The following is a 20486-nucleotide window of genomic DNA, read 5'->3' as shown; positions in this document are numbered from 1 at the left end:
CACGAATCTCTGGTTTCTTGTATTCAACAACGTTTCGATGAGTTTGTTGACCGTTTTTTATCGCTGTATTTAGCCACATTCCCTGTACTTGTGGTGGTCTGTAAATAATGGGGTCTGGAACAGACAATGCAGTGATCAGCAACGTGATGATTGATCTGCGCAAATGGAATACGATGGCATGTGTTAACCAGGTCACTGCTTAAAAGGTTTTGAGTGCTTGGACCATGGCACTGAACTAGTACAGAATGTAAGAAATTACGGACTAGTATATACACTCACAGTTATACACTCACGTGCATGCAAGGTGCTATAGGTTGGCGACCACGCCTGGCTACATATCAGCTGAACTCAACGCACAATTTATAACTGCGCCCCACTTTCACCACATCTCCTCGCCTCGCCTCGCAGTGTAACTCCACTCTCACTGCACTGCACCGCACCACAATTCACACCTCTCCTTGCCTCACCTCACCTCACCTCGCCTCGCCTCGCCTCGCCTCGCCTCGCCTCGCCTGCACCACACCACAATTCACAACTCGACTCGTTTCGCCACAGTTCACCCCGCCTCACTCTCATCTTACCTAACAATGTAACTCTCAGATTAACACAGCTACTTGCCTCGCCTCCTGACACATCATCTGACTTCAAGCAGGTCAAACCAGGAATTTTCTTTCTTTTCTATTTCGTGTGAGTGATATGTACGTGATATCCCCCTTGAGGTATGTAAGTGAATTTAGGTTAAAAGTCACGCCGGTAATATCAGATCCTACACTTCAGCCAACCTGCGTGAATCAAACGATTCAATTCTTGCATCTTGCTGTTTTCCCGCAAGTATTGCATTGTGTAATTCCCCTTCTTAACATTCACATCATCTATATTTGACCGTTTTGTCACAATTTATTCACTGGAATGCGAGACAAAACTTAGCCATGACTAGACTTGGTACACGGCACAAGAAAAAGATTTAGAGTTCTTCTGTCGATCTGCATTCGCAAAACATCGGTAATTTTCGTGCATCATTGATTCAGTATTATTCGAGATAAAGAAGTACTACGACCGAAGTACCGAATGAGTTGCCAGGGGTACATTGAAAATAATAGAGGAACGCTTAGCGAATCAGAAAAGGACATTTGTGTGTGAAGAAAGGTAATTAAAAATGCACTTCAGATCTCCAACAATCAAACATAAGCCACCATACTAGGGATGATGTGTCTTTCATTCTCGAAAGATATTATCCTCTGAGAACAGAGCCTTTTCCACTAAGAAGAATATCCAGCTATATATATGTTATTTTATAACGTATACATACAGCGTGCGAAAAGAGTGTGTTGTGTCATTTTTGTAATACCCGACACGTTAAAGTGGTTTAATTTACACTCTGACCCAACGAGATGCATCAAGCCCGGGTCATAGTCGTGAAGGGTTAACACGAGGTTATCCCAACATTTTAATGAACAAAATCGTTTATTTTATGACTTTGTTGCCGTTTATCAAGTATCACGACCTTTCAAAAATACGAACATTTACTCCAACTGAGAGTCAAGTCGTTTATTTTGCCAGATGTACATACATCCAAATAAGAGCCATGAGCTCAAGACAAGGCAAGGGAGATAACTTGTATTGCATTATCGAATTGAATGTGTTTGAAGTGTTACTAAAATCTCTGTGAAACGTACGTGTTGACAAGTGTATGATCAGTCTTCCCCTTGTGATCTCTTTCACCGAGTGAGTATTTTGAGTTTTTTTCAGTTGTTGTTGTTTTTTTCCGTACTCAGAACTATTTCATCTATATGGCGGAGGTCTATATGTCGAATCTGAACCAGTCAATCCAGTGACCAGCACCATGAGCATCGATCGATACGATGAAGTGTCGACCAAGTCAGCGTGTCTGACGACCCGATCCCGTTACTCACCTCATACGACAAACATGGATAACAGTTGTTACCCCGATTTTCACGTGTTTCCTTCACAGACGTAAAACAAGCATCACATTTGATCCTCAGATGCACATCGTTTACAAGAAAACAAGAAGTGTTTATACCCTGTACCTGTTTCTCAAACGCAGTAGTGAACTCTAGAAATGGTCTTACACAATGTACTCAAATGTAGAATCCAACCTGAGTGAATGCTTGAATCAACCTTTTGGACCATTTTTTTTGTTAAAAAGAGAAGTAATTATGGAGGTAGACGTTCGAAACAGACAAACACAAAAAAAACCAAACTGACTTGCTGTTTGCTTCATACGACATGGGGAATTTAAAACATGAATTTATTGGTAGTAAAGGTGGATCCACCTGCACGCATTCCTCTAAACATGAGATATGGGGCTACATCTGTAACACAAGTTACAACACCGATATCGTAGATACAACACTCAGTCCACTGCGGTTCTTACCTTGTGTGTGTGTGGTGGTGGTGGTGGGAGGTGGGGGAGGGGGTAGGTGGTGGTACACATTTATTGGAGGGGGTTGACTGATTTTGTACACTACAAGCATGTAGGTCACCTACTTTGTGCTTTATTTTGAGGGGATGAGGTGGGGGGGGGGGTCATTCACGTTGTACATGTTACACAAGTGTATTTCTGGAATTTGTATTATTATTGATTAAGCATCGGTAATAGTGTTTCAGCGGCACTGCCTCCCTTTTGTGTGTTTTCACTTTTGGAAAACACGAGTCCGATCGCCAAGGTTCCATACTTAGCTGGAATGCTCAAGAATCAGTGACTGATATAAAAGCTGGTTGTTGTGATGACAGCACACATCTGCCTGCCTCTTTGTCTGATTGTCGACATCGACCCACTTACAAGACTGACCGGTCACGTAACATTCAGTAGAATTGTTTCTCACTGAAAACCAAGACTATGGTGAGGTCATATTATATTTGTGACCCGCTACTTTAGAACTGACCCAGCTGTGTTGTACCAGAAACCTCTATTGTGAATCTTTGTACCTTGCTCTTGTCTACTTAATACGTAATATTGAATATTTAAGACTTGACTGTCTTATGTTTTACTGGATCTTAGGGATTTCTTATGCATTTTGTCACGGCAAATTATTAACCGTAACACATGCAACTCCGCACGAATCATCATAACCCCTAGCCGCCATCAACTATGAACCAAACTGACTGCTATGTCTATTTTTGTGGTCTTAAGGTAGATAGTAGTCGAAATCTCTGTATGGAACTGATGTGTATGCAAATTCTACATCTAGTGGATATCTCCGTCAGTTTCTGTTTAAAGACACGAGTAAGAGTTGGTCTTCAGGAACCCATGATTGTTGAAACATATGAACGTATCCCAAATGCTATTCATCACCTTGTTGTTTGGTCCAGACTCGAGTATTTACAGAATCACTGTTTAAAACTGAATCAAATCATCACGTCGACCAAGATTTGGACCAAGATTATTTGTAGCTATTCATTTATTTAAAGCGACTTCATTAATGTATCAATCACACGTACATGAAATAGATAACACTGAGGAATACATTCCTTATTTAACGCAAGTAATGACAACTTCAAACAGACCAACAACATCAATCTGTCATTACTGATATCTGAAATTTGATTAGACCGAGAAGCCTCTCAGGAGTATACCGCTTACCAGACTTCGGCTTAAATTGACAAGTCTTCCCGTATTAACGATGACCTGATCAATGAGTTTCGCCTTCATTTCCGTATCGTACAAAGAGATTCCCAAAACATATTAAGGTTTTAGTGATACAAATGTCTTAGTAATGACATGTATCACATGACCCCACGGTTAACAAGATGGGATTGACCTTGTTTTATGTAATGGGAGAGGTGACATGAATTGGTTCTCGTCAACGGCGAACCGGTGAGTACGTGTTCTGTGTAACACGTCGTTTGGAAGATATTGGACGATAATGACATTACTTAAAATAGTCAGACGTTGTTCCTGTGGTGGAGTACATCACAAAAGATGCCCGTGAGGTGCATTAAGCAAATGAACTGCATTCATATCTCCATATGTTACTGGTAAACATATCGGAGAGGAAGGTCAAGGCCACGAGCATGTTTTATTTTCTGGGAACTGCATGTTGCACCAAATACATATGATATACTGGGGGCGGCACAGTTGTCCCTGGATTCGCAATTCACAGTGCAGAGTTGCCCCTAGCAACCGTGCCAGGATCCGGTGATGACAGTGACCTCCATTGCTTTTCAACCTTTCTCTTTTAAACACCAGACGCGTGACCATCACCCTGGAGCTTAAAGGTCGGGGTCCAAACCTCCAAACGACTCATGGGTTTCGAATTAGTCTCCCATTGGCTATTCCTCTGCAGTGTCAATGTCATCTTTCTATGAGTGACAGGACTAAGGGATATGGGTGCCTGGCAAGATCCTGACGATGTCACAGGTTAACCTTGGAATTAACTACTAGAATAAACACTTGCCTTATAGTAAATGTCCAACAACCCTTTCACTACATATTTTGATTACCAAAGGGATTAATTTTATTAGCTCGTCTCATGAGAAACTGTGCACTTTATCGTGTGCCATCAACTTGAAAGAAATCATCATGTCGCTCTTCCACAAAAACATCTTTTGCGAAACTAAGTGTGACGTTTACCCAAGTAATAGAGATATTATTCTAATAAGATTTGTTTTTATTCGTTTTGATAGGTTTAAAAAAAAAAAAACACTGTCGCTGTCAAAATGACGTTCTTCGTCTATATAATCTCATGTCTTCACATGTGCATGACAATGAAAAGCATTCTTAAATGCCTCCACTGGAGTTCCCATCCCTTTGGCTAGAAAAGATGACAAGCGTTCTTCGAAAAGGTTTGTACAGCTTCTTCAATTTGACCCGAGCCACTCATATGCGTGACCCAGTAAGTTGGCACAAACGGCAGGTCGAGTCAACTTCAATAATGTTAAATTCCGACCTTGTCTCGACTGTTCGGACATGTTGACAATAGACTAACAAAAGTGCTCCCGTTCACAATAATAGACCCAACCAGCATTAGTATTCACTTGATCAGGTCAAGCTGAAGAATCTGCACGTTTACAATTACCAAAGGCCCTCTCGAACCTTGTAAGCCCACAGGGGATCTGTAGTGCTAGGGAAACGAAACTAGCTCTTCCGTCGTGTACGCGGAACAACGATCACCAATGTGATTGTAATAGGAACCTGTGGACCAGTAAGTACACGGGGAGTGCTATGGCGGAATTGGATGGGATTTCCATGAATTCAATTTCACCCTGTATTGGAGTCATCACACTTTATCCTCTTAAATCTGGAACGAAACGCATTTTCTATAATTATATGACTATTTTTTTGCATTAAATGTGCCGGCTTTATTTTAATACAAGGTTTTAATTGTAGCATTTAATGAAATACCAATATATTTTTAGACACCGGAAAAATATCAAGGTTGATATTCAACTCTAACAGGACTCGTCCAACCCCCTCATTTGTTCGCAGAGCCAAGTAGATGAGTTTTATGGTTACTGATTACAAGAACATTAGGCATCTCCTACAAGGAGGTCAATGAGTTTTATACCATATCCTCCAATCTACAAGGTTTGGTGCCTCCCCTGAAGAGTGAATTGATTTAGTTTTAAGCCGCATCCAGCAATATTTCAGCTTGATGGCGACGGTCTCTAATCTATGAATAATTGAAACTGTAAGGAGTAAGGATGTACTCAGAAACGTTGTGTTCCTCGTAATAAAGAATATAACATCCGTGAAACTCTCTATATGCATTTAAGTGATTAAAAAAAAGTTGACGCTTTTTTTCACGTCTGATGTATCTTTCTGCGTCTATTAAAGTTAAAAAGAAAGACCAAAATAATTGTGGTAACACGTGATGCATGCGTCAGAAAATATATTTTGTCTTGACAGGAAGCTATAGCATGAAAGAAGTACATTTGAGTAAGCCCAATTAAGATAAACGAGGACAGCCCATGGCGAACAGAAGGTTTAGTTTTTCACAAAGTCAGGAAGAGTGTCATGGAACCGTTACCGTAATGAAAACAACAGGAATACATCACAGGTATAAGGTTCGGAACCACGCGATATTTTTCCTAACATCTTTACACAATAACGGCTCAAGGACAGTATCTCCATCACTAGATGACGACGAGAAATATTTTGGGACAAAAATGCTCGGAAGAAAGAAATGGTACTTAAAACTAATGATTGGAAAGTTAAACGTAATTGTTATACCAAGGAGACAATATATTGTTGAAATGTTTATTATCAGTACTCGTGTCCTCGGCAAAACCCACTTGAGACTTGTGTCTATGGTGTTCTATAGATCTATGATAATTGCAGACACAACAATGTGTTTCCCTGAAAGGTTATATCTCTTGGGAAACGGTAAACTTTAGACTGTAACATTGACTGCATCTGTATAACCGAAACAGCCAGTCACATGTGTATACAGGGTGCCAAATTGGAAAATAATAAGGAATCATTATATAGTAAGCCCAATCTGTAAGATCAGCCACGTTTATCTTTTTAATGGCAAACTAAAAGAAAAGTACACTTTTGTTGCATAAAACAATGTTACATTTTCAAAAAGATGTTAGATATGGTATAACCCATCTGTACAAATATCATATGGCGGGATGTTTATGATGAATGTGTCACAAATATCTACGTGATAAGTACTCTACAGTTTTTCAGCATAAAGAATAACGTGCATTTGGCTTTGATTTCACGTAAATATTCTACAGTTTGCTATACTTGTTTATGGTACTGAGAAAAGTTCCCTTATATTTTGTAAAAGGAGAATACGAGAGAATAAGAGAATATTACAACAATGTGCAAGATAAAGTCATCAGAAACCTATACCTTAATTTTCAGTTAGAGAAAATATGTATCTTTATGTTTTAATTGCGAAATATACCTTTCAAAAAAGAGTAGAGGAACCTGAACTTCGAAGTCTTGTAGAAAGAAAACTCATTGATGAACGTTACAATGATATTCATCTTGTGTATGCAGCATCATTTCACGTTATCACAACACGCAAACACAATGCATGGGAAGCACGTGTGCAACGTGGGAGCCTCCTACACGTGCATGGGCTGTCATTATGAATCTTGACGTTTTTCAGGCATGTCGATAAATCACTGTAGACAATTTTTTCCGATAACTTTCTTGTGTCTGTGCATGGTCAGGGTTTTCAGGGTCAAATCACCCTACTGACTGAAAACAGTAAACCTGAAATTTCCATGTCATACTCAAGTCACCTAACAAGGGGGGTAACTAAACAGACAGATTTGCTTTCAATGAAATCTACGTGGTGATGCGTTCTCCAAACATCCATTATTATTGTATCAGCATTGATTCGATCCCACATATCTCCCAATTTCGACAATCGTACATTGAAAGGACAGTTCCGCTACTTTTTTCAAAACTATAAATTCCGGCTCTGTGTGTTTATGTCTAAGCGATTAAGTTACGTTTTCGTTTCTGGATCTAGAAACATTCTAGTGTCCACGCGTACACATGTACATCATGCCGCCGAAAACGTAAGCACTGTTTCAGGAGAAGATGGCATTTAACTGAATGTTATACTACTGCATAAACACAAGGAGTCAAATGTACATCCATACATATTAAGGTGGCTGTATCTGGCTAAAGAAAACCATGTTATAAGTGCCTGCAAGGCTATGTTCCCACAGGTTCTATTGAGGTATCGTCTTACAAATGCTTGCTTGGCATTACACTATAACACCATAGGTATCGCCAACAATATATGTGTTTCGGCTGGTAAGTGGGTAAGTTGGACTTTACTTACATTTTGTGATGAACTCAGATACGATGACATCTGTCAACCAAGTCAGGCCCTTGTAACCTATCGACATTCTTTGCTTATTTCATGGTCCATGAACTTGCATACGATGGCATTTGTCAACCAAGTCAGATTCTTGTAACCTATCGACATTCTTCCTCAATTTCATGGTCCATGAACTTGCATACGATGGCATTTGTCAACCAAGTCAGACTCTTGTAACCTATCGACATTCTTGCTTAATTTCATGGTCCATGAACTCACATACGATGGCATTTGTCAACCAAGTCAGATTCTTGTAACCTATCGACATTCATCCTCAGTTTCATGGTCCATGAACTCACATACAATGACATCTGTCAACCAAGTCAGGCTGTTGCAACCTATAGACATTCTTTGCTTATTTCATGGTCCATGAACTTGCATACGATGGCATTTGTCAACCAAGTCAGACTCTTGTAACCTATCGACATTCTTTGCTTATTTCATGGTCCATGAACTCACATACGATGGCATTTGTCAACCAAGTCCGACTCGTGTAACCTATCGACATTCTTCCTCAATTTCATGGTCCACGCACTCACATACGATGGCATTTGTCAACCAAGTCAGACTCTTGTAACCTATCGACATTCTTGCTTAATTTCATGGTCCATGAACTCACATACAATGGCATTTGTCAACCAAGTCAGACGCTTGTAACCTATCGACATTCATCCTCAATTTCATGGTCCATGAACTTACATACGATGGCATTTGTCAACCAAGTCAGACTCGTGTAACCTATCGACATTCTTTGCTTATTTCATGGTCCATGAACTCACATACGATGGCATTTGTCAACCAAGTCAGACTCTTGTAACCTATCGACATTCTTTGCTTATTTCATGGTCCATGAACTCACATACGATGGCATTTGTCAACCAAGTCAGACTCGTGTAACCTATAGACATTCGTCCTCAATTCCATGCTCCACGCACTCACATACGATGGCATTTGTCAACCAAGTCAGACTCTTGCAACCTATCGACATTCTTGCTTAATTTCAATTCTAACCTGAACGTCCTTAATCTGAGATAGTCACTCGTCAGTGCATGGCTTTTGTACTACTCGACTTCTTCTTTGTTAGGTATCACGGGAAAGCCCTGGACTAGCCAATGAGGAGTAAAAGTGCTCTGAATGTCCCATTTGCGTGACAAGAATAAATTGACACTCGAGACATAATTGTCCCTTGAGTCAGACAAATCATTTGCCCTTATTCAATGCTCAAAATGCATCTGCTTTAGAAATGACAGAATAAGTGTCAGTGGAGAGTCATGGAGGATTTACCGTAAATCCTCGTTGTTTACTGTTCATTGAAGATGAGAATCAGCAGTACACGCGCGTCTAATTGCAGTGAAAGTGAAGGTGAGATTCAGTGGTACTTTCACGTGTAATTACAGTGAAATGCCAAGTTGGAAATTTATTAAGAAACATGGTAATGTGGTAATTTTCTCTAAGGTGGGTTGGAATGATATGGGCTGATAGTTGTAGCGATCGGCAGTTAGGGAAATATTGGGTGTTAGCAGGGAATGAATATCACTGGCAGTGGTGGGGATTTGTTCCTCTAGAGTGGTGGGCTTTGGAATAGGTGCCCTGATGGAGATTGGTATTGCTGGCCTGGTAAGGATGGGTAGACATGGGTGGTGGAGTTTGGAAGAGGTACATTTTGGGGATTGGTGTTTGCTGGTATGATCGGGATGGGTAGACGTCGGTTGTGGGGATTGGAAAAAGTAGGTGGCTGGGATTAGTATTGCTGTTGTGGGGACTGAGGAGTGTTCGGGATTGGCATTTGCTGGTATGATTGAGATAGGTAGAGGTGGGTGATGGAGTTTGGAAGAGACGAGTGCTTGGGATTGCTTTTGCTGATCTGGTATGGATGGGTAGATACGGGTGATGGGGATGGGAACCGAAGATGTGGGTGGTTGGGATTGGTATCGCTGATCTGGTATGTCTGGGTAGATAGGTGATGGGAATTGAATAGGTAAGTGGACGGGATTGGTATTGCTGGTATGGTAGGGATGGATAGACGTGGATGGAGGAGTATGAAAGAGATGCCTTAATTGAGATTGGCATTGCTGGTATGGCAGAGATTGATAGACGTGAGTGGTGGGAATACGTGGTGTTTGAGATGATGATGATTGGGGTGGACTGCTCTCATCTCACATCAGTTAGTGCTTCTAGTACCGCAGTCACTCCAACCTCCTTAACCAACTTATGCTCTTGTACCTCTTGTCACCCTCCAACAGATGCATCTTTAAACCCATTAATGCATAACCTGCCGTTGTGCTTCATACGATGATATTCTGTCATATATATCATATAGTTGTAATAGCTAAACAAAACGTATGCCTACATATCACCGGGAATTCAATATTACAAGTTTACAAGAACGCAAACGCTATGATTACAAGTTGAAGGATGTATTACGAGTGTTGAGAAGTTTCCCAGGTGTCTCGTTGAGATGACGGGTTGTGTGATATTAATGAATACAGTGTAAAGCAGTGATACAACCTGAAAGATAAATTTAGTTCGAATACTGGACGATAAAGGTCATTTTTTAAAAAACAATATCACAGTTGGCGTCTCATTCCAACTAGAAATGCCTATTACAAATTTTGTGAACTTTGCAATTATCATCAATTATTTATTAATGAATGCAGGAGATCCTTTTTACAACTGGCGATGGGACATGATCTTTGTACGACCACGAACAAAATGTGGAGGGAACTGATGAGTGTGTCATTAAGATGCATTACGATAAGACTAGAGGCAATCTCAGAGACCCCATATGGATATCGATGCACGTCGGCATTTTGAAACTCCACAAACCCAGAATACATGAAATTCCTAGGTATTCATTCAGAGAAAATCGATAATAGGTCTTTCTTTATTAAGACGGGTTCAGTTCATGCCGTGCGTTATCTTTCTATTTAAGTTGTCACTTCTTTAAGCATTGTGTGTTTTCGTAACTAGGAACATCTGGTGATCCATTTGAATGATAACAAACGGAACGATGCATGGGAACGAATGTTGAAGACTTTGCTCTGGTACTTCAACGTGGACTTTGTACCGAATAGAGACAAGGGTCATGAATTTACTCTCTCTCTCTCTCTCTCTCTCTCTCTCTCTCTCTCTCTCTCTCCCGCTCTCTCTCCCTCTCTCCCTCCCTCTCTCTCTCTCTCTCTCTCTCTCAAGGTGGCAAACAACTGAAGGTAGATCACCAACACGAGAAATCACATAACTTGTGGACTTTGAAGCAATAACTGTCTCGTTCTGTATGTACGCTATGACTCAGCATGTGAAGTTCTGTCCCCTACAAACAATATACAGTGAAAGCTGTCAAAACCGGCATCAGTCCCCTGCATGGCCTGTACATTATCATGAGCTCTACAATCTGGCACATTGACTAAAACGGATTCTTTTCAGTCCCAGCGAGTGCCGGATTAAACAGATTCCACTGTACTGGTATTCTATATTGTGTTCCTCAGTGAAGCGTCAGAAAATCCAAAAAACTTTATTTCCAGTGATAAAATAGCGCTGAAATGTTAATTCAATTACCTTTCTTGAACATCAATATTTGATAGTTTGTAAAGCACACTGTCAGAGGCGTAAACCTGATGCAGCTGATTGAAGTTGACACTAGTTCAATTATTTGTTCCTCAAATGCAAGTTAAATGATGTACAGTTTTCTTTCAGTCCTAAATTGCTCACACCATTCCCGAAAACAAATGGCTAAGTCGTTTTTTTGTTTTGTTTTTCTATAATAAAGCCTAGCATTAACTGAATAAATCTGCCTGATTACTTCAAGTAATGTGATTTTATTATTTTTGAACAACGGCACGTCAAAATATCTTCAGAAAGTGGTTTAGACAAGGCTACTGTGGCCTTCAGTCTCACGTTATGCTCAGTGCCTTTCAGCTTTCCTCCTTCGAATGGGTTGATGTGGTAGTCTTGTGGTTAAAACGTTCGCTCGTCACGGCGATGACCCGGTTTCGATTCCCTACATGGGTACAATATGTGAAGCCCATTTCTGGTGTCCCTGTTGTGGTATTGCTGGTATATTGCCAAATGAGGACTAAAACCAAACTCAACCACTCTTCTTGGGAGTAACAGTTGTCCGGCTTGTAATATGACGTAATACATCATACATTGTTCGGAAGTATATCCTCAAAGGGCGTTCACTGGTATAAGTCTTCCTATGTACCTTAAAACAATCATGTTGATCCCTGATTTACCTTTTTCAAAAGATAGGTGACGGGTTCTGGGCAGCAAACTGAAAGCTTTCTGTTTCACTTTTCAGGCCAGTGTAGTCTAGTCTAAACGCATCCTTAAATTCAATCATGAATGCTACTAGGTCATGCACAATGTACGTGGGGCGATTCTCGACAAAGCAAGAAAGGTACCAGTTGACAAGGTCTTCAGCGGCCCTGTTTAATTGTGTGGGTGAAAAGACGGTTAGTGCTTCTAATCAGTTTCCATGTAGTTGAAAGGAAATATAGTGGAACAAATAACGTTGAGGGGAAGCTCCCCAGCTCCCCACTGTACATCCCACATGCAAAATATTTTGGTTTCACATTGCGACTCTCTTCCATATTGTACTGGATAAATAAAAGCATTGTCAATTTAATCATCACAGCTAGCGTCAAATATGAAACAATGAATGAGACTTTAATAAGTAATAATACGTTTTTCTTATTCCGGATTACCATATCAACCTCAGTAAAAGTCGTAAAGAAACTGAACTATTGCTGTATGCTTTTTGTGGTAACTGTCCTGGTTGGCAATTGTCCGGATGGCAATTTACCTTGGCCCACAGTAGTATATACTCATATAGGGCTGTGTATTGGAAACAAAATTGTATTGAAAGTCTGCGATATGGATAACCATATTGCGATAAGCATTGCGATATTTTGGGACCTTTAGTGTTTGACAGTGAGTGGCACTAACTGTGCATGTCGGTCCTATTTTCTACATTATAAATCCCTAAACATATGTTATGTTGCTGATAAAAGCAGTCTCAAAAGTATGTTGCATGGCCGTGGATACTATTTTCCTTTTCATACAATGTATTTATTTTATTTTAGTTTGTAGTTTTGTCATTGATTAACGAAGGAATAAAGTGAATAAAAATATGTGCAGATTTGAAATGAAACTATACAGATTATCACAAGAGCGTCGTATATGTTCTCGACCCACTATACCGTATCTCAGAAAAATATTGCAATACGTATCGTTTAAAAAGCGTGTTGCGATATACCGATATACCGGTATACCGGTAGCCCTATACGCATATATACATGCACAGACAGGCAGTAACTTCCACTGGTGAAATGAACCTCTGATAACCACACGTTAATTAGGCATCTCATTCTTGAACATATACTGGCCATCTTTCTATGGTATCGTAAGCAGTCAGTATTTACTGGATTTTCAACGGCTCCACAACCTACAACGTACAGCAGTTGTTAAGCCCAACGCACCATGCCCAACGGTACATTTGATTTTCATAACCTTCTTCATGTAAACATGGATCTGTCAAACATGACACTTTATACTAGTATTTGACACAACACTTATCAGAAATCAATATACGTTGGACACCTTGGCATTTGCCACGAACAACATGATTTCAGAAGACATATTTACATCACGAAAAGGCTTTCAGCTAACATATTATGTTCATCTGAATTTAAATGACAATCATATCCTGGCCCGAAGGCTCAAAGTCGAACAAAATCATTATCTGTGCATATACCTAAAATCTCAATTAAAGATGAGCATCCAAAACCGCCCTTTGACACTCTTGTGCATTGGCATTACATTAGGGTACGTATACCTAGACACATTTCTAAAATGTTATGCATAGGTATATTTTCCTAAAATTCCACTGTCCTCATTTGGATCCACTAATCCATTTTCATAAAATACGAACAGTCTTAGGTCGATGTAGATCAAAAGTATCGTATTTATCTACACTAAAACTGCATCCTTGTAGAACTGTTGCATTATTAGAAATAAGTATCATTTGTTACAACAAAACGAAAGTGAATTCCCGGAAAGCAACCGTTTTCTATTTGTCTGTGGCGTCAGTACGTTGTGGAACCTCAGTACACAGTTGCACAGTCACGCACCTTGTTCGTACCCCAGCTGTCTCAGACACAGAGTTCCTGAAAGCCAAGTGCTCGGGTTTAACGGGTCTGTCCTGAGATTGCATCCTCCTCCAAAGCTCGGCTCTGTCTATAGATCCATCCATACACGATTTTGAACCCAGCGCCGAGGAAGTCTGCAACCAAATTTTAACCGGAAGTAGGATGACTGGTTCCAGGCGCTCTTGGCGCTCAAAAGTCGAAGACTTCTGGTGGCTGTTCACCTCAAATAAAAGCCTCCTAAAATACAAACACGATGCAGGGAGTTTTAAACACGATGAACACGATAAACAAGTTCGATGGACGCTGAAAAGACTTTGGAAGCCACCATCCATTATTGAATGGCACGTCTAATCTGGGCTCCGTCTATACTAACCCAAATCATTTAGTTCACTTCCGTCTCCACGTTTCAAAAATGTAGTTTGGGGGACCTTTTACCTCGACTAAAGATCGATGGTTTGACGCGTCACCCGTGAGCATATGGACTGGGACAGGTAGTCACAGTTCTTCGTCCATGTTTACTGCACGATGCTGTAGCCGCAACTAGGTGCATATATTCGTGTGGCCACCATCTAGTCATCTACCAACGGATTCATGGGTTCTTTTAAGTGCACAGGGTTATGTACTGCACACTAGGCTTGTGACAACACTGACAGATTCTGCACACAAAGTTGACTCCAAGGTTTTTCACACCCGGTCACAGGTGGGCTCGATACCGGCACCTTCAAGCTCGCTGGATTAGTAGCCTGGCGCCTCAGATAGCCCGCCCACGGCGCCCCCGGCGCCCCCGGCTATCGTCCATTCGTCCTCGTCGTTGCGGACGAGGTCATATTGCTGTTCGACGTCGACAACAGCGAATAGGTTGCTGAGACGCGTCCAGGTGAACGTCCATGGATTCGATATGTACGCCACCATGCGTCGCGCCATCAGTCGAGGGAAAGTTCTCCAGCCTATACGGTAGTTTAGGTCTCGTGGGCACCAAACGATTACAGCTTCTAATGGATAATTACGTTATCCGGTTATAGTGGAGGAGTTCATGGCAGACCCACAACTTCATCAAGTCGTCGCTGAATATTACGGCCACCTTTAAACCAAGGACTCAATTCGGGGCACATCCAAGTATGACTCGCTTCCCTCCCTCTCTGTTTTTTTTCTTTGGACTAGGAGGCTTAGATCCCATCAGTAAGCCTCTAAGTCACATTTTCGGCAAAACTATCATCGTAAGACTACTCCCATCAACCTCTTCAAACCAATTCCTGAGTTATTGAATTAAGTTTCACGTTGCTTATTCGCAGTATGTCTGTTATATCTTGGTGTTTCATGGTAGTAAGAGAAACGGATGCCTTTCATCTTCGCGTCCGAATCTCTTCAACGTAAGCCCGCTGTTATTCTTAATTTGCCTTGAACCGTGCTGAAACCGATGGTTTCACCAGATATATTCCTAATAGCACTGCCATGGCATAACACATAAAGTCTGTTGACTGAGTTTATATGGTATGACATGACACCATAGACGATTAATCTACACTTTCCGGAACACTTTACAAGAAGCGTGTCGATTAAGCGATGCAGACACGTTATTCTACAGAATTTCCGGAACACTTACCTCAAGTTTGTTTGGAGAGCGTGGTAGTTTTTACAAAACGAGCGTGTTTCAAAACGTATCTAATCAACAAAAGCCCTTACATGTTGTAATGTATATATACTCTTCAAAAACGCAGGGGATAATGAATTTTCAATTTGGATAGGAAGTGTAAACGTTAACAAACGTTTCAAGAACAGACATCTTATGAACCCACCACCATTTCCTTCTGTTACCACCACACAACGCATGATATGCACGTGCACAACACAGTAGCCCCATACTCGTGCATGGGGTCCCATTCTTGATTTTGACATATTTTCAAGAAAGTCGAGAAATCGCTTAGAACTTTAATTTTAACACTCATCTTGCATCACACATTTGTTCATGTTTGCTTCTAGTCGTTTGTTTTACAATGAAAATCGTATACATGTTACATGCCATACACCAATCATCTTTCCAAAGCGAGTACATTCCAAATAAGTATGGTTTAAGGAAGTGCAAATGGTGATGCAGGTTCAAAACATTCAGCAATATCATACCAATATTGACTGACTCCGATAAAGCTCCTAAATATTTTTAATCGCAAAACAATGATAATCCCCTGCTAATTTAAATTAGAGTAAATTACTGGCCTTAACGTTCAAAACGATCCAGTTTTAAGGTTGAAATGAAGATGCCATGGTATAAGGAAGGCATGCATGCATAAAGTGGACATTCGATGCTGATGATGTCACCACAGACTATTCTGTCAAGTAGTTGCCAGGCAATACAGACCGCAGTTTCTAAGAATACCCAAGACTTTCCAACCACACAAACATGTTCAAATTTTGAATGTTCTTTTTTGTGGTTTCTTTTCTAGTTACATCGATTATTTTCTAGTTGCTTCGATTAGTTTCGGGTAATTTCAAATTGTCATGAATTTTTAACAAAAGTAAATATTCTCGCCCATGGAGCAAACTGTTTTTCGACCATAGCTGAATTAAGTCGAAATGATGGTAATTTTCTGTCATGATACTTAAAACCATTTATTCATTTACAAATTCCAAAACATGATAAAATAGTATTTTGGGTAAAAATAAATATTCTTGTCCATGGGCTGACTTATGGGCGAACAACGTTAAATTTTGAGTTTTCATTTTTTTCATATTTTTTCGCCCTTAGCATATATTCATAACAACTGCATGTTTAATTCCGTCAAAACCTTTGTCAGAAAGTGTCCACTGTGAGGAGACTTTGGTGTCCAGAATGAAATTGTGACGTGTTCAGTTAACTTCGTGCAGTTAATTAAATAACGAGTAACGTCTGAAACAAAACTGGTGGCATTGTGCTTCCGTAATCATGTACAAAATAGCATTCACTATAAAATCTTCATAATATAAAAACTTCTCCCATCTGAAGAAAGGAAAGTGTGAGTTTATTTCAGACTTGGCAAAAATAAGTTGACATTTTCAAGGAAACACTTTCAGCTTTCCCCGTGCAATATTACATCAATGCACATGTCCCTTAACATGTCCCATTCCGCCCTAAGCCAAATTATTCTTGTAAAGGTTTCACTGAGAAATCAATGATGAACCCTGGGACTTTGATGGACAGATACTGACGCCGCAAATAGATACCTTTCTTTCATTGTCAAGTCCAAACGCGGAGAATCGAAATAGCCACGTATGAAATGATTCCTTTGTTATGGTTTGAACACATCTGGGTGCTGCTTGTCTGGCTGTCTGACAAGTTTAAATTGCTTTGTTACAACACATTCTTGTTAGCGCCAGTATTGGACGGTGTCGGAACTGTATAAGGGTATCATTCATGTTTGGTTGAATCCAGTGTTCTGCAATTTGTACCTTGAAAGCGATGTTTTTAAAACCTAAAGTTAAACCTGCAGACGGAAACGTGTTGTTGAGTATTCAGGCATGCCTGATGCACCGCAGTCCTGTGTCTACTGTCAACACCCTTGTGCATGATGAAGCAAGGCATTGTCACAGTATTCATTGTGTTTATAAAACGTAAATAGAAACAATAACCTGTTAACGTCCACAAGAAATGAAAGCGTCAGTTGTACAATTAAGACCTTATCACGAGTATGTGTTTGTGTGACGCAGCATTCAGAGGTATAACAGCTGTACAACGATGTCCATAAATGAATGAATCTGGACCAGACAATGCCGTGATCGATAACATGTAAAACATGCATATATTTGTATATGCTCTTGTGAAAGGTGTCACTCTTGATGTTCTGCCCAGCTGGCTCACAAATTCCACGTTTTCTCATCTACTGCCACCAGTGCTGAACATCTTCAACTCTTCTCTCAGATGTGGAGAAGTACCAAGTGTCTACAAACAGGCTGTCATCACACCGCTGTTGAAGAAACCAACACTTGAAGCAGACAACTTCAGAAACTATAGGCCAGTGGCAAATTTATCCTTTCTGTCTAAATGAATTCAGAAGATGGTTGGAAACAGAATTGTGGAACACCTTCAGTACCATGACTTGATGGAGCCTTACTATCAGCGTACAGGTCAAAGCACAGTACAGAAACTGTGCTGGTCCAGGTACACAATGACATCATGACTGCCATGGACCAGTGTCAGGTGACTCTCCTTTTTCTTTTGGATCTCTCCAGTGCTTTTGATACTGTTGGTCATCAAATGCTACTACATGTTCGAAGGTCAGAGTCGGTATTGTTGCAACTGTCCTTGACTGGATACGTTCTTACCTATCCGATAGGTGTCAGTCTGTCAAAGTGGAGTCTGTACACTCCACTGCATCACCACAACACTAGGGTGTCCCTGAAGGATCGATATCTTGGCTCGTCAACCGCCTTGCAGCTTACACAGCCTCACGTCACAAAAGCCATGGGATGAAGAGCGTTCTCTGCTACAGCCCCCTCTCTCTGGAACATTCTGCCCCTCTCCCTAAACTAGATAGAATCTACTAACGCTTTCAATTCAAAAATGCCCCCAAATTCCCTATCTTTTCAAACTCTCTATTCCATAGGCATTGTCTACAATCTTTTCTGTCTATAGCGCAACTGAGCATTATTATTTGGAAATATGTTCGGTCTCCAGGTAGATTACAGCCACAATCCTGAAATCACCCGGATCGTTCGACTTTGTGCAGTGCTGCCTTTGGTTCCATTAGTCGATGTAAGCATACATTTCTATATTCATTTATTTTCAACGTTTAGGTTTATGTAAAAAAATTTTATAAGAATTCTATTATGTAAACTCGTGTCTAATGCTACATCATTGGAATTAATATGTAAATAATTAATATGTATTTTAGTTGTTAGATGGACGATGTATGACCGCAGACACTGGCAGATATGCCCCAAGACCGAAGGTGTGACCAATTAGCCGACTACGTTACCACCCAGTTTAGACCAGACACCAGCAGTCTGAAACCACCATGACACCGAGGGCCCCCGCACCAATAACCATCTCGAGGGGTGGCATGGTCGCCTTAAAAAGATTATTGCCAGGGCACACCCAGTTGATCCGGTTCCTGATAGCAGAACGAAAAACATGAGATCCAGCTGGTCCAACTGCCGCTGGTCAACGCCTCCCTCCCAAGAAGAAGTACCAGGACGTCCAGAGAAGACTTGGCGACTTGAAAGACATCGATGTCCTACACTACGCTGATACTGCCTCGCACATTGTTAAACTTCAGTAATCCCTTTTGAATTGCACATTTGTACATTGTCTGTTTTATTGTTAATGATGAAATGCCCATCAACAGATATCTTAGTTGGTTTATTTTTTTTACGATCCCCCAAACACAAAGGATTAAATTGCTAAACACATACTGACCGTCTATTGTTTACCATAATTGGCTACCAGTTGCATTTGCAGGAAGGCGACCTGCCGTTATCGTGCTTTGTTTTTATACGACTCGAGGGGTCGACGTCATGCGAACGAACCGTTTCCAGAACCTTTCATTAGCATCCATGGGATGCCGTATATTATTATTTATGATACGTTCATTGCGCCTGGCTTCAACACTATTTGATAGTCATAAGTAAAAATCTCTCGAAGATATTCAGTAATCGAAAGCATACTCTAGTCTTTGCTTTCAGCTGAACCCTTTTATTCTTACATAGCTGTTGATATTCATGTACACGTGATAGACTCTTTCACATTTTCAAAAGCTAAGAAACAATAACCGTTCACCCTTTTAACGGGTATTTTTAGATCCAATCAGAATTTGTAGATCCGATCAGACTACTAACTTGATCAGGTGGTCAGGCTCGCTGACTTGGTACATGCATTTCATCGTATTCCAATTGCGTAGATCGATGATCATGCGGTTGACCACTAGACTGTCTGGTCCAGTTTTGATGATTTACAGACCACCGTCCTATGGCTGGAATATTGCTCAGTGCGGCGTAAAAATACACTCACTCACTGAGTCACTCATTCAACGTGTATTCTGAACATAATATAAAATTTACATAACGTGTATAAAGAACATTCCACTTAACGTGGCAGAGGACAAATGATTTCGTGGCATTTAAATGGCTGATCAAAATATGGTTACGATTTTACACATTAAGCAATATTAAAGTGATAATAAAGCAACTATTCATCCCTTAGGTAAACACATTATGACTGTGCTCGTCTAACGACAAACATGTCAGCACTGGTTTCGTCTACATGTTATGCTGTTACGAGACCGCCTCTTCGAGGTTGAACATAATTACCTCTTTCATAATACAAAAATAGGCGTGTGATTAATTTTTCCCACAGTGAAAGAGAGAAACTGTGTCCCACAGGAAACGTACCATTACAGACATTAATCTGTCCATGTATTGTTTCGCTTAAAACATTACGTTGGGTCAGAAAGGTCTGCACTGATGTTTGTTGAACGTTTCCTCAAACGAAAATAGTGCAATAAAGCCAAACTGATCGTATCTTCAGTTTATAAGGAGGTGCTATTATGACAAAATAACA

This window comes from Haliotis asinina, chromosome 10 (assembly GCF_037392515.1).
Source record: "Haliotis asinina isolate JCU_RB_2024 chromosome 10, JCU_Hal_asi_v2, whole genome shotgun sequence".
Classification (NCBI taxonomy): Eukaryota; Metazoa; Mollusca; class Gastropoda; order Lepetellida; family Haliotidae; genus Haliotis; species Haliotis asinina.
The sequence above is the reverse complement of the archived record's forward strand: the minus strand, read 5'-3'. Positions refer to the sequence as shown.